The sequence below is a fragment of the Elaeis guineensis genome, chromosome 4 (assembly GCF_000442705.2).
Source record: "Elaeis guineensis isolate ETL-2024a chromosome 4, EG11, whole genome shotgun sequence".
Classification (NCBI taxonomy): Eukaryota; Viridiplantae; Streptophyta; class Magnoliopsida; order Arecales; family Arecaceae; genus Elaeis; species Elaeis guineensis.
In genome coordinates, this window is record NC_025996.2 from 6,576,135 (window position 1) to 6,590,196 (window position 14,062).

Sequence of the window (14,062 nt, forward strand, 5' to 3'; positions counted from 1 at the left end):
CTATGGGTAGTTGTCCTGTCAAGGACATGCGGCATGGCCATCCTGGGGCATTGTCCTGCCAAGGACGTAAATTGACCCCAGTGATTTGACAGCTCATGGCGATTTGACAGTCTCCGGCGATATGACAACTCCTCAATTGTCTGTACCATTAATGATGGGACCATACCGCATTCTACTATAAAACGGGATAAGGCAATAGTATTGGTAAGTCCTAAGTCCTAAGGGCTGAGTCTCGAGGAGCGCCTCTTAGCTCTTGAGCTCTCTTTCCCTCTCTCCCGCTGAGCCCCTGATTTTTCACTGTTGTCTAGTCTCCTCTCTGACTTGACCGTCAGAGGGTCTCCGCCGGAGGCATCTCCGGTCTGTGAGGACTTTTCTTGCAGGTGCGCGACACCGGCGATCGGGCGATGGGAGGATTGACTGCAACAGATTTGGTGCGCCAGGTAGGGGTACTCGACAGAGGTAAGCCAGCGAACTCCACGGGGCTTAAAAAATCTCTCGAAATGATGAAAATCAGAGCTCAGCAATCGAGAGCTATCGGGTCGGCGAGGCGCTCCTCCCGTCGGGAAGAGGCCTCTCCTTCACCATCCATGGCGGAGCCTAACTCTCCGCATCCGGTGGTAACTACGGAGGCGTAAATCGCGATGATCGTGCGGCAAATAACCGTTCTGACAGACGCGGTCAAAAACCTCCAACAGCTACCGACTCAGTTACCGCAACCGCCGGCAGAACAACCGGCGGCGCACCCTATGCCGTTCAGAAGCAGCCGCCGGCATCCGCATCAACTTTCGTCTCCTCCTAGAGAGCAGCCGTCTCAGCACTCCTACCGAGAAGGGGCGAGGCGGCCACGGTGCGACACCCACCGGTCTCGACGTCCTTCTCCTTCCCAGCTGGAGCGGGCAAGGAAGGAGAAGCGATCGCGGACACTGTCCGCCTCACTCTCAAGTTCGTCGGGAGGTTCGACCCCCGGGGTTTCGCAATACCAATGGTTGGACGACTACGAACGTAGATTCGAAGAAATCGACCGTCGGTTTGCCCAACTCCAGGTGGATGGTCAGAAATCTTCGAACGACGTCAATTTTCGGACCACCCAACCTCTCTTCCGATTTGTCCTCGATGAACCGATCCCTAGTCGGTTCAAAATGCCTCACGTGGAGCCTTACGACGGCTCCACCGACCCAGTTGACCATCTAGAGAGCTACAGGGCTCTTATGACAATTCAGGGGGCAACCGATGCCCTCCTTTGCATCGGCTTCCCCGCCACGCTCTGTAAAGCTGCCAGGGCCTAGTACTCTGGCCTCCGCTCAGAGAGTATCCATTCCTTCGGACAGCTCAAGTATTCCTTCATGGCTCACTTCAGCACCAATCGGAAGTCGCCGCGAACCTCGGACAGTCTTTTCTCCCTCAAACAAGGAGAAAACAAGATGCTCCAACATTTTATGGTCCGATTCAATGCGGCCACACTTGAGGTCCGGGACCTCAATGAAGACATGACTATCTCAGCCATGAAGAGGGAGCTAAGGAGATCTTAGTTCACATATTCCTTGGACAAGACCCTCCTCCGAACGTATGCCGAATTGCTGGAGCGCGCATACAAATACATGCGCGCGGATGAAGGAGCTTCCGACCGGCGCCTGACCGAAGGCACGGGCCAAAAGGAGAAGCAGAAGAAGAGCCGGACTGCTGCTGAATCCAGCAGGCCCTCGACTGATAAATGGATCTCGCCCCGATGACGGAGTCCGAGATCACCCCGATGCCGGAGTCCGAGACCGACGCATCGCAGGTATGACTCTTACACTCCTCTCTCTGCTCCTCGTGCGCAGATTTTGATAGAGATCGAAGGAGAGGAATACCTGTGACGGCCCCCGCCTCCGAAGGCAAAGAGCCTCGATCGGAGAAGATATTGTCGGTTCCATCGGGGCCATGATCACACCACCGAGCAATGCATCCAACTCAAAGATGAAATAGAGACCCTCATATGATGAGGATATCTCGAAAAGTACCGAAGGGACCCGCCGGCTCGACCCCTTCCCGACCGACAAACCCAACCGACTGAAGAGGCAGCGAATAATCAGCCTACGGTTGGGGTCATCAACATGATCTCCAGACGATCGGATCGGAGGACGACTGCTGAAGAGGAGTCGACGAAGAGGCCGCGCCAAGACAATGTAATCATCTTCACATATGAGGATGCTCGGAGAATCCAAACTCCCCATGATGACGCTGTCGTTGTCTCAGCGATGATAGCGAACTATGATGTAAAAAGAATTCTTGTAGATAATGGAAGCTCAACTAATATTTTATTTTACTCGACCTTTTTTCGAATGCGACTGTCGACTGACCGACTCAGGAGAGTCTCTACGCCCCTAGTGGGTTTCGCCGGGGAAGCCGTCATGGTGGAAGGAGAAATTACTCTTTCCGTGACAGCTGGGACCGAACCAAGATAAAGCACCGTCCACATGACATTCACGATCATCCAAGTACCTTCGGCCTACAACGTCATACTTGGAAGACCTGAACTAAACACCCTCAGGGCGATAGTCTCAACATACCACTTGCTGGTCTGGTTTTCGACTAAAAACAGAGCCGAAAAAATGCACGGGGATCAATAACTCGTCCGGCAGTGCTTCCAAATCTCCACTCAAAGCAATGAATTAAAGGACTCCCTGACGGTCGACAAGCTAGACCAACGGGAAGAGGAAGAGCGGGGTGAACCGGCTGAACAGCTGATTTCCATCCCGATGACCAAGAATCCTGAACAGGTCGTCTGGGTCGGGTCGCAGTTGTCTGACCCAGGGCAACGGCAGCTGATAGAGCTGTTGAAAGCTAACGTCGACGTATTCGCTTGGTTGGTAGCAGATATGTCTGGCATACCTTCGGAAACAATGAGTCACCGACTCAACATCACCTCTGGCACGAAGCCGGTGAGACAGAAGAAACGGGCCTTCGCCTCTGAAAGACAGAAAGCCATCGACGAGGAAGCGGACAAGCTACTCGAGACGGGCTTCATCAGAGAAACCACATATCCCGACTGGTTTGCAAATGTCGTCATGGTGAAAAAAATCAACGAAAAGTGGAGGATCTGTATCGACTACACCGACTTGAATCGGGCCTGCCCGAAGGATAGCTTCTCCTTGCCGAAGATCGACCAACTGGTGAATGCGACGTCCAATTATCGACTACTCAGCTTTATGAATGCCTTCGTTGGGTATAACCAGATCCGGATGGCATCCGAGGATGAAGAGCATATGGCCATCGTGACCACCAAGGGCTTCTACTGCTACAAAGTGATGCCCTTCGGTCTGAAGAATGCAGGAGCCACCTACCAATGCCTCATCAATAAGATCTTCAAAGATCAAATCGAGCAAAATATGGAGGTGTATGTGGATGACATGCTGGTGAAGAGCGCACAGGCTTCAGATTATGCCCAAGACTTGGAAGAAACCTTTCGCACTCTTCGGCGACATCGGATGAAGCTAAATCCGACTAAATGTGCCTTCGGGGTAGCTTCGGAGAAGTTTCTCGAATTTTTCATTTCTCAATGCGGAATCGAGGCAACCCCAAGAAGATAAAGGCGATCATCGACATGCGGCATCCGAACACCAAAAAAGAGGTGCAGCAGCTCAATGGAAAGATCATCGCGCTCAGTCGATTCATCTCTCGGTCGGCTAAGAGATGCCTCCCGTTCTTCAAAATCCTGAGAAAGACAAAGGACTTCTCTTGGCCGAACGAGTGCCGACAAGCCTTTGAAGATTTGAAGAAGTACCTGGTTTCTCTGTCCCTGCTCGCAAAGCTGGAGGTCGGAGAGATACTGTACCTTTATTTGGCCACCACTCTGGAGGCTGTTAGTTCGGTGCTCATCCGGGAGAACGAGAGCCGAACTCACCAGCCCGTATATTATACCAGCAAAGTGCTTCGCGGGGCTGAAACTCGATACTCGAGGGCAGAGAAGATGATATTTGCCCTGGTCACATCTACGCAACGACTCCGTCCGTATTTCCAAGCACACACCATTATGGTCCTCACCAACCAGTCCCTGAGAGCGATCCTCCACCGCCCCAACACATCGGGATGACTGACAAAATGGGCGGTGAGGCTGAGCGAGTTTGACATCCAGTACCGACCACGACCCGCTTTGAAAGTCGAAGTCCTGGCCGACTTTATTGCGGAATGTCCGACAGCCGACCAAATGTCGGAAGACGGGAGCAAGAAGCTGCGGCCTCTAAGTCTGACTCCGGGTCAACCTGGGTGTTACATATAGATGGAGCTTCCAATGCCCAAGGGAGAGGGGCCGGGCTCCTGCTCACCAACTCGGAGGGGATGGTTACCGAGTACGCCCTCCGATTCAACTTCAAAGCTTCCAATAATCAAGCCAAGTATGAAGCGCTTCTCGCCGGCTTGAGAGTGGTGAAGGAGCTCGGGATCAACTGCCTCAGAGTCTTCTCCGACTCCTAGTTGATTGTGGGACAAGTCAAAGGCGAATTCGAAGGACGGGATCCGATCATAGCAAAATATTTTCAGAAAGTGAGAGATCTCGTGGCACACCTCAAGTATTTCGAGATCTCCCACATTCTCAGGTCGGAGAACGCTCGAGCCGACGCACTCTCCAGGCTTGCGACATCTACCTACGGCACTTTGGGCCGGACACTTGTGGAGAGTCTCGAGCAACCGAGCATCGACAGAGCTGAGGAGGTACTACAATTAACGATCGAGCCAAGCTGGATGGACCTGATCGTTCAATACCTGACTGACGAAACCAGCTCCGAAGATCCCGTGGAAGCCAAGCGACTCTGGTGGGCGGCCTCCCAGTATGTAATGATGGACGGACGACTCTACAAAAGATCGTTCTCCCTTCCCTTGCTACGATGCCTGGGACCGACGGATGCAGACTACGCACTCAGGGAGGTGCATGAAGGGATCTACGGGAGTCACCTGGGGGGCAAATCCTTGGCCTACAAAGTCCTGCGGCAGGGTTATTACTGGCCCACCATGAGGAAAGACGCGGCTGATTTGGTTCAGAGGTATGAGCCGTGTCAAAAGTATGCCAACTTACAACACCGGTGATGCGGGATAATCCTAAAAAGAAAATCAATCCTAATAATCAAGCTCTCTTCTGTTCATCAACAACAAATCACATCCGGCCAGGGGCTCATTATTCCCAGGACAAACAGTATAGTTGCCTATACTCTGCTCAGGAGGCGTGATTGATTGATACGAGACTAAAGCGAGATCAATCTAAATGATACAGATGAATGCCATTCGAGAGATCAGTAAGCAATTAGCAATAGAAAATTTCATAAACAGATAGCAGAAATTAAACATGCTCACGAGTAAATGCAAAAAAAAAAATAAGAATGGAACGAGAGAAAATAAAATATTAAATCCGTGAGAAAATCCAAGAAGATGATAAGAATCCGGATCGTGGTAGTTAAGAAACTACTCTGATTAGGGCTCTTAATCTTTTAACCAAATAGATCCATCGATAAAGAACTAGGTCTTTACCAACATCGGATTAAAAAAAAAAATCAAAGATCAACTGTTAAGGAACGAAGGTCCTTGACAGCATATGATCTGTAGAATAAGAAATCACTCCTTCTCTCAGCACGACAGATGAAAATTCTGGAGGAGACAGATCTTCTCTTGACGGAATAGGCTTGCGTGGGTAGATGGTGGAGTCGATCAAAGTCGTAGGAACACTGAATCTTAAGTAGAAGGAATATGATAGAAAGTGGGCCTCACACCCTCTCCTTGTGGGGCGATTTTGGATCTCACACCCTCTCCCTCTCGGAGTGATTGACACAAGTATTTATGGAGTTTGTAAAATCATTCATTATTTTTTTTCATGAAAGCTACAAGGATTTATATAGGACTCTAAGGGTCCTATTTGTTTAGGAATCTCTTGTCTTTACAAGGAAGAAATCAATCCTCCACAAAAAAGTAAAGCATTATAATCTACCATAGGAAAGAAATCAGCCTTCAACAAAATAAGTAGCCAAGAACTCTTAAGGAATTCTAAGGAAGAAATGGAACTCCATGTGGGTGCTTGATGCTTGACACAACTTGGCATGAGCACGGCACATGCTGGCATGCATATTTCTTCTCTTGGCATGTGGAGAGTGGTGGCTCCAAAGGTGACGTGGACAAATCCAAGTATGGCCCTATGGACCCAAAGCCAAATGCATTAAAATAAATAACTGAAGTAGAATCAATTTAATGAGGCTTCTTCGATCCAAATCGAACTTAAATTATGTTGCCGATTTTTGATGGCTCTGGTGTCCACACCAATTCTCCTGAGGTGGGAAAAACTCGACCCTGTCGAGTGTGGGTCGATTCCGCTCTGGTGACGCTCAAGTAGATCGGGATCAATGCGTTGCAGCTCTTCTCGAGTGATCCAGGTATCTTCAGACTCCGATCGACCTCGCCATCTGACCAGATACTGCTGATAGTCTCGACTCCGGGTGGAAAGGATCTGCTCATCCAAAATTCTCTCAATCTGATCGTGTTTTTCTGACATTTTGGCTGGTGGACACTCAGGGATAGGTTCGCTCTCAAAGGTTGGTTCAGGCTCAAATGGCTCACTAGATATCCGAGTTAGTTTTTTATAGGCGATAAGATCTGTAATGTTAAAAGTAGAGCTAATTCCAAAATCAGAAGGTAGGTCCACAACATACGCATTTGATCCGATTTTCTTTATGATCTTAAACGGACCTGCTCTTCGGGCATGTAACTTCTTCACGGTTCCGGGGGAAAACCGTTCAGGCCTCAATCGAACCATCACATAGTCTCCCTCTGCAAACTCTTGAACACATCGATGAGAATCTGCATTCTGTTTATAAACTTTATTACTCATACTAATTTTTTTACTGATATCTTTATGCAGACTCTTGACATGCTGTGCAAATGACTCTGCAGATTCGGAAATCCTAGCATGCATGGGTAGTGGGATGAGGTCTATTGGTTTTCTAGGTTGATATCCATGAACTACTTCAAAAGGACTCATGCCAATGGATCTATTAACAGAGCTATTATATGCAAATTCGGCTCGGGGCAGCAAAAGATCCCAGTAACCCATATGTTCCCCAATCAAGCAACGCAAAAGATTTCCAAGACTCCTATTAACCACTTCGATCTGACCGTCTGTTTGCGGATGATAGGCAGAAGAAGACTTTAGTTTTGTGTCTAAAAGATGCCATAGGATTTTTCAAAAATAGCTCATAAATCTAACATCCCTATCAGAAACAATAATTTTAGGCAATCCATGTAGTCTAACAATCTCATCAAAGTATATCCTTGCAACTTTCGACGCATCAGACGTTTGGCAACAAGGCAAAAAATGGGCCATTTTTGAAAATCTATCTACAACCACTAGAATAGAATCATGCTTCCTAGCTGTCCTAGGTAATCCCAAAATAAAATCCATACTAACATCTTGCCAAGGACAATCTGGTATAGGTAAGGGTGTATATAAACCGGTGTTTTATTTTCTCTGCTTGGCCACGGCACATATTCTACATTGGGCAACAATTCGGACGACATCTCTTTTCAAGCTTGGCCAAAAGAACTGGGCTTCTACCAACTCTATAGTTTTATTCCTACCAAAGTGTCCAGCTAATCCTCCAGCATGTAATTCCCAAACTAAAAAATCTCTCAAAGATATACGGGGGATACACAGCCTAGTTTCTCTAAATAGGTAACCATCCTGAAGGGTATATTCACTACGTTCTCTAGATGGCCCCTTACATAAAGCGATAAGTATGTCACCAAAATCTGGACACTCCGCATAATTTTCTTTAACCTTATCAAAACCAACAACTTCTATACTAATGATGGACAGCAAAGTATGACGACGACTCAAGGCATCAGCAGCACGATTCTCTACACCTGCACAGTGTTTCAAAATAAAAGTATAGGCTTGCAAAAACTCGACCCACCTACCGTATCTATGATTCAATTTCTTTTGAGAATTCAGGAATCTAAGGGCCTCATGGTCAGAGTACAAAATAAATTCTTGTGGTAGTAGGTAATGCCTCCAATATCTTAAAGCTTGAATTACCACATAAAACTCCTTATCATAGGTAGAATATTTGAGTTTAGAATCGTTAAGTTTCTCGCTAAAGTATGCTACCGGATGACCTTCTTGACTAAGGACACCACCAATCCCAACTCCTGACGCATCGCACGCTACTTCAAAAATCTTAGAAAAATCAGGGAGACGTAAGATTGGGGCATGAGTCATCTTGTCCTTAATGTCTAGAAAGGCTCTATTGGCTGCCCTAGTCCATTCAAAATTTTCATTTCTAATGCAGTCAGTGATGGGAGCGACTATGGTGCTAAACCCTTTTATGAACCTATGATAAAAGGTTGCTAATCCATGAAAACTCCGCACGTCATGCACACTCTTGGGCACCGGCCACTCAACTATTGCTCTAATCTTTTCAGGATCAGCAGATACACCATTGGGGGTAACAACAAAACCTAAAAAGATGATATGGTCTGTCATAAAAGCGCACTTCTTAGGATTAGCATACAAGCTTTCTGTTTTAAGAACTTGACACACTCTTTGAAGGTGATCTAAATGGTCTTTCCTAGTTCGACTATAGATCAAAATGTCATCAAAATATACGACTACAAATACTCCTATAAATGATCGTAGTACTTGGGTCATCAACCTCATGAAGGTACTAGGAGCATTAGATAATCCAAATGGCATCACCATCCACTCATATAAACCATTTTTTATCTTGAAAGCAGTTTTCCACTCATCTCCCGGTCTAATCCTTACTTGATGGTAACCACTCTTAAGATCGATCTTAGAAAAGATAGTGGATCCGGCCATCATATCTAACATGTCATCTAACCTAGGGATGGGAAAGCGGTACTTAATGGTGATCTTATTAATGGCACGGCTATCTATGCACATCCTCCATGTACCATCCTTCTTTGGAGTCAGTAGTGCAGGAACCGCACAAGGACTCAAACTCTCCCTCACAAATCCTTTTTTTATCAGCTCTCCAACTTGTCTTTGTAGCTCGGCATGCTTATTAGGGTTCAATCTATAGTGGGGCAAGTTGGGTAGGGTAGATCCAGGAACTAAATCAATGGCATGTTGAATGTTTCTCATAGGCGGTAAGTAATTTGGAAGATCCTCAGGAAAGACATCATGAAACTCAGTAAGAAGGCTAGCTACTTCCTTAGGATAATCCACCTTAGAATCCTCACGAACTTCTCTAGCAACAAGCATCCAAACTGGTGATCCTTCACTCATGATCGTCTCTAATTCTTTAGCACCTATCAGATTGAGGCTTTTCTTCTTAAGATTTTTTTTTGGTCCATCGCCTATCTTTCTATTAGTAGCCTTAGGTGGGGAAGGATTAATCGTGATCTTCTTACCCTGATGAGTAAAGCTGCAGGAGTTGGTACGGCCATAAATCGTAACATCATTGTCGAATAGCCAAGGCCGACCTAATATGATACTTCCGACTTCCATGGGTAAGACATCGCACCACATATGATCCTGATAGGAATGAAGCTGGATGGGCACACGGCAGCTAAATTTGATGGGAATAGAGGAGGAATCAATCCAAGACACACGGTATGGACTAGGATGATCTACAGGAGTTAATCCTAATCGCTTAACCATGTCGATGGAGATGGCGTTGATACAGCTACCACTATCAATGATCACTTTACAAATTTTATCGCCAAATTTTATAAAGGTATGGAAAATAGAGGTCCTACGCCAGTCTTCACTTTCCTTAGTTTGGACTAGGACATACCTAACGACTCTAAGCCTAAGGTCTGACTCAGGTGTGGCATAACCTAGGATGTCCTCAGTACTCTCAAATTGCTCGGCTAAATCTGAATCAGCTTCATAAACTTCCTCCTCAATATTTTCTAGAGTTTTTCCTTCTAATTCTTCAACGAATAATGATCGGTTGGGGCATTATGCAGCAAAGTGACCGTAACCATGGCACTTGAAGCAATGAGATCGAGAACTACTTCCTTTTGATAACTCTCCTATATCTCCTTTTCCTTTATCTTCTTTCCTCCCAATAGGATTTGTAAGTGGAGGTCTGTTACTAGGAGTTTGATTAATATTAGGTCTCGATCCAGAAAGGGTTACTCGATTGGGTTCAGGACGACGGAGAGTCGAATATCTAGAAAATCTTTCAAAATCTAAGGCAAGTTGATAAGCTTGTTCCAACGTGGTTACCTCTCGCAGAAAGAGCTCACGCTGAATATCCTCTCGTAATCCAGCTCTAAATCTAGATAAGGTAACAACTCTATCTTCGGCTACTCCACATCTCATGAGGTATTCATCAAATCTCGTGATATACTCGGTGACTGATCTATTCTCTTGAGTAAGCCTCTGCCATTGATCTAAAAGTCTTTGTTGGTAAGAGGTGGGGAGGTACTTCTCTATGAGTTTTTCTTTCATCTCATCCCAGGTTTCTATCGGATATTATCTTCTCTGATTGAGAAGACGCTCAACACTTTCCCAATAAAGTTGGGCTTGCCTCACCAATTTCATCCTAGCAAACCTAACTCTCCTTGCTTCAGATATTTCGTACCATCCAAAATAGTGGTCCATACCTGATTCCCAATCTAGGTACTCTCTCGGATCTAGACAACCATCAAAACTTGGGGCTTCGACTTTCACATTCCTAAGAATATGCTCATCTTGATCGAACTGGTTATGGTGCGGACGTGCCCCTATAGGTCGATCAAGTTCTAGATTCCTACCTCTTTGTCCTATAGGTAGTCGGGGAGACTCAGATTCAGGTTGTTTCTGTCTAGCTTCTTCTAATACCACTATTCTCTCATCCATGGCTTTCATAAAATTTTTCATGTCATCAAACTTTTCAGTCAGAGCATTAATGATGGCTGCTATATTGGGATCCATATTGGTATTGGGTGGGGAAGTAGGATGTTGGTACCAGGTACCTGATCTAGTGGTCATGCAACTCTAAGATGCAGAAATAAAGTGCAATAAAAATTAAAATGCTTGAAAGTAAAGTACGAAATTTAGAGTGCGAAAATTTAACTTGCAAAAATTTAAATTGCTGAATTTAAACTAAAGCCCTAATCAACCTGCTCTGATACCAAATTGATGCGGGACAATCCTAAAAAGAAAATCAATCCTAATAATCAAGCTCTCTTCTGTTCATCAACAATAAATCACGTCCGGTCAGGGGCTCATTATTTCCAGGACAGATAGTATAGTTGCCTATACTCTGCTCAGGAGGCGTGATTGATTGATACGAGACTAAAGCGAGATCAATCTAAATGATACAGACGAATGCCATTCGAGAGATCAGTAAATAATTAGCAATATAAAATTTCATAAACAGATAGCAGAAATTAAACATGCTCACGAGTAAATGCAAAAAAAGAAATAAGAATAGAATGAGAGAAAATAAAATATTAAACCCGTGAGCAAATTCAAGAAGATGATAAGAATCCGGATCGTGGTAGTTAAAAAACTACTCTGATTATGGCTCTTAATCTTTTAACCAAACAGATCCATCGATAAAGAACTAGGTCTTTACCAACATCGGATTAAAAAAAAAAATCAAAGATCAACTGTTAAAGAACGAAGGTCCTTGACAACATATGATCTATAGAATAAGAAATCACTCCTTCTCTCAGCACGACAGATGAAAATTCTGGAGGAGACAGATCTTCTCTTGACGGAATAGGCTTGCGTGGGTAGATGGTGGAGTCGATCAAAGTCGTAGGAACACTGAATCTTAAGTAGAAGGAATAGGATAGAAAGTGGGCCTCACACCCTCCCCTTGTGGGGCGATTTTGGGTCTCACACCCTCTCCCTCTCGGAGCGATTGACACAAGTATTTGTGGAGTTTGTAAAATCATTCATTATTTTTTTTCATGAAAGATACAAAGATTTATATAGGACTCTAAGGGTCCTATTTGTTTAGGAATCTCTTATCTTTACAAGAAAGAAATCAACCCTCCACAAAAAAGTAAAGCATTATAATCTACCATAGGAAAGAAATCAGCCTTCAACAAAATAAGTAAGTAGCCAAGAACTCTTAAGAAATTCTAAGGAAGAAATGAAACTCCATGTGGGTGCTTGATGCTTGACACAACTTGGCATGAGCACGGCACATGCTGGCATGCATATTTCTTCTCTTGGCATGTGGAGAGTGGTGGCTCCAAAGGTGACGTGGACAAATCCAAGTATGGCCCTATGGACCCAAAGCCAAATGCATTAAAATAAATAACTGAAGTAGAATCAATTTAATGAGGCTTCTTCGATCCAAATCGAACTTAAATTATGTTGCCGATTTTTGATGGCTCTGGTGTCCGCACCAACCGGCCCACCAACTAACTGACTGCCATTGTCGCCCCATGACCCTTCGCCCATTGGGGGATCGATATACTCAGCCCTTTTCCTTCGACGTCTGGCCAAAGAAAGTTTATAGTTGTCGCGATCGACTACTTCACCAAATGGGTGGAGGCCAAACCTCTGGCGTAAATCACCGAACATAAGATAGAAGACTTTGTCCAAAATCCATCATCTTTAGATTCGGACTACCGCATACCATCATCACCGATAATGAGCGATAGTTCGACAACAATGATTTCAGAAAATTTTGTGTGAGATTTCATATCACGCACAGGCTGACCTCGATCGGCCATCCACAGTCCAACGGAGAAGTCGAAGTAACCAACCGAACCATTCTACATGGGTTGAAGACTCGACTGAATGAAGCCAGAGGCCTCTGGGTCGAAGAGTTGCATTCGGTTCTGTGGGCATATCGAACGACACCCCGAGCCCCGACCGGAGAATCTCCTTTCAACCTGGCCTATGGGACGGAGGCAATGATCTCACTAAAGATCGGGCTACCATCGACTAGAGTTGAGCAATACTGTGAACCAGGCAACTCCGAGTGTCGGAGAGCTGACTTGGACCTCCTGCCCGAGCTTCGATGCGAGGCTCAACTCCGCATGACTTTCTACCGACAAAGAGTGGCCCGATACTACAACGCTAAAGTTAGGCCAAAATCTTTCAGACCCGGAGACCTGGTCTTGAGGAAGGTGGAAGTCTTGAAGCCTCATGATCAAGAAAAACTGTCCTCAAACTGGGAAGGACCCTACAAGATTGCAGACACCTGCAAGCCGGGCGCCTACCGACTTGAAACCCTGAAAGAGACGGCCATTCTCCGGACTTGGAATGTTGACAACCTGAAATTGTATTACCAATGAATCCTGTATGCCCTTCTCGCTCGGAATACAATACAGTTTCAAAACTCTAAAGTCTACAAAGTTTGGCTCCTTGCCGAAGGTCGGCCCGTGTCAGAAATACGGGCCTCGACGTCTCGACTTGGTCCCAACGTCTCGTTGGGAATCTACGACTTTACGTCGAATCTGCGACTTTACGCCAAATCTACGACTTTACGCCGAATCTACGACTCGATCATCGAATCTACGCCGAGCCTACAGCTCGATCGCCGAACCAACGGCCTCCACCTCTAAAGGCAAAAGGCTTCGACCGATGCGGCTGGCTAACTTGCCCACTTAGCTTCGGCTGAGAAGGGCAAAACGCCAAGACGACCGCGACGTACCCACCCGACCAAGGTCCGGACAACGGGTATTCGACTTACGACAAACCGACTCGGTTACGATCGATCGAAGGATATTCAGCTTGCCACCGTTTATCATTCACCGTGATGTACCCGCCCGACCAAGGTCGGGCAATGGGTATTCGACTTACGACACACCGACTTAGTTACAACCAGTCGAAGGATATTCGGCTTGCCACAGTTTATCATACTCCCGACGTGTATGCCCGACCAAGGGCCGAACAACGAATATTCGACTTGTCATCATTATCCTGTCCAATAAGCTACATCCGATAATCGGCTGACACTCGACCTGATGTACATGCCCGACCAAGGTTCGAGCGGCGGACACTCGACCTACAATCGATATGGCTCTCGACCATCGGATCCTATGCTATCTGTATGACGGTCGGGATGCTGGCCTGCGATCGGGGCTTGCACTGTCCTTGGCACGACGCACGCTACTGACTACTTTGATC